Source organism: Mastigoproctus giganteus, chromosome 1, assembly GCF_048544385.1.
Source record: "Mastigoproctus giganteus isolate SK-2022 chromosome 1, ASM4854438v1, whole genome shotgun sequence".
In the NCBI taxonomy this organism is placed as follows: domain Eukaryota; kingdom Metazoa; phylum Arthropoda; class Arachnida; order Uropygi; family Thelyphonidae; genus Mastigoproctus; species Mastigoproctus giganteus.
In genome coordinates, this window is record NC_143575.1 from 54701684 (window position 1) to 54704487 (window position 2804).

A 2804-nucleotide genomic window follows, 5' to 3' on the forward strand; every position below is an offset into this window, starting at 1 on the left:
TTCATAAATGAACGTTCTGTTATGGTAATAGAAATGAGAAAATACAGATATATACACCTAAAAATTAACAGATTTTCTAATTTTCACAACCTATTTGTAGGTGTCAAATGTATATTTTAGCCGTTAGGGGATAGCACAGCTTGGAACTCCACAAAGTTTACGAAAGATAGCCTTTGTTTGTCCATAAGATCTTCACTGAAAATGGGGAAGTTTGAGAAAATCACATGTCACCTTTAGATATTTTGCGTGTCCAACCGGAAAAAATTTGTCCCGTTATATTATTTTCAATTGCTAGAATTTGTACGAAATCGAACTTTTTGTGGCAGTTTCTCTTTCGAGATAGAGAAATTGTCCTTAAACGATTTCGCCCACCTTTCAATCCAACCCTCAGGTTTTTTATGCATTCCAACTCAAAAAAATCACGCAAAACCACTGTAAAACGGTTCGCAACCGAATCGTTGGAATTATTGAAATTATGAAAAATAAATATCGTAAAGCTACATTGACTGGTAGTTTAAAATCAACACTTGTTGACAAGCTGATGGAGGGGAAAAAATAGCATTCAATCTTAGCAACTGCGAATGGATCCAAAACAGTTAAAAGCTGAGATTTTTAATAAATTTTCAGTTATCCATCAACACTTTGTAACCTTTTCAAAACAAACGTGAAAAAATCAACTTAAAATTCTTAATTTTAAGCATTTTCCGTGTACTATAAGATAAATTTGAACCTGAACAGCTCATTCAAATCATAAAAAACATCCCCAAATAGCATAAAACTCCAACAAATACAGCCAAACCTCGGAAAATCTAAGAAAAGTTATGCAAAAAATCTTAATAACATGTTTTTCAACATTTATTTAAGATTGAGACCCCCCACCCACACAAGAGGATTACGGTGTCCCAGCAGATTAACGCCTCATGATTCGAAAATATATAGAGCATCATCACCAACTCATGGGGATTAATAATGATTATAACGTTCTTGGGTTTTTTTTCTCAGAATTCCAATAAGCTTACACATTAACATGAAAAAACAACGGAAACTGTGTACAAGTAATTAATGGATCCTTTAAAATTAGAGAAAATGATCAGAAAGAGAGAAAATAATCGGCTTTTTCTTCCATGTACCCAAGGAATGTGTTTGTGAGATTTTTAATTAAAATTTGCTTACACATCACAACATTTTTGTGCTGTCAAAACATGAAATTCATTCATCACAGTAAAAATCAGGGTGGAAACACACAAAACATTGTCAAGAGACAGAAATATAAGAAAATTAAGTAAAAATATCTTAAATAATACAGCTTCAACATTTATTCAACCCTCAGACCCCAGCCACAACTTCACAAGTTCTTAACAACCCCCCTCAAAACGATTATGGTGTTAAGACACGCCTAAGGTTAAAAAAATATTAACCGTTATCATTGGAATAATCAATGAAATAATCATTGAAATAATCAATTTTAGATCTTTTGTGTTTCCAGGAATTCCATCATCACTCAAAATTTCAGAAATTACACATTTGGAACCAAGGGAACATATTAGAATTAGTGAAAAATAATAGGGTTTTTTTCAAATAAAAAAGCGTTTTTTGTCTTATTTACAATCAAAATTTGAAAATTTGCATGTGTGCGACATATAGACAAATAACTTTGCTGGTTTTTACCTAGCAAAACAGTAAAAAGATTATATTTTTAATAATAAAAAAGACTTTCAAAGTACTCTGAACAGTTGAAATGTTAACAATTTTTGGACCTGTTGTTGCAGCAGAAACATGAAAATACACACACCACACTGTAAAATTAACAATGACAACAGAAACTATACTTTTATGAATCTATCTGTATAACAACTGATGGATTTTCATATGCACACACTCATACAAAAGATGAGCAAAAGTAATTTGAGACAAAAATCTTGATTTAACAAAGCTAGACAAACACAACATACAAGATGAGGGCAAAACGCCATACATGTGTTCAAACAATTCTAAACTACCATATTTAAAGTGCGTGTTACAATAAGAAAAACCAGCAGTGTGTTACAATAGGAAAACTCACCACAATTTTCCAGACACATAAGTAATTTTGAATCTCAAAGCAAACAAGAGATCCGAAACCATTGTAATAGCAGTAATAATCACCCCCCGTTACAATCATCCTTATTGATGTATCAGCAGATACCGTGTTTATTACATAATTCGTCATTTACCAATGTAACCCCTTATTTATATTTGAAAAAGGAAAAATTCGAAGCAAACGCATGAAAATTTAAGATAATTTTAACTGGAAGCGTATACATTTGAATCGTCACACATTTAATTTCATTATTTCGACTGAAATTAGCCGATTTCTGCCGAAGGCAATTAGGCTAACACACACACTGTGTATGCTATTTTCACATTCACGCTGAACCAAAATAAACCTGAAAAATGAAAAAAACAGCTGCAGATCACCGGCTATTTTACACACGCTAAGACCGAACAACACCAACCTAAGTCAAAGATGGGGTGCATAAGGAACAAACTTAAAACGGGAAAATTACACCCACTAACAATGCTCCTTTTTCATTTAACCCTGATCACTGTGGGACCACAAAATAGCGTTTTTATTAAATAAAATAGCTCGTTTGCAACGAGCTATTTTGTGCTCCCACAGTGATCAGGGTTAAATGAAAAAGGAGCATTGTTAGTGGGTGTAATTTTCCCGTTTTAAGTTTGTTCCTTATGCACCCCATCTTTGACTTAGGTTGGTGTTGTTCGGTCTTAGCGTGTGTAAAATAGCCGGTGATCTGCAGCTGTTT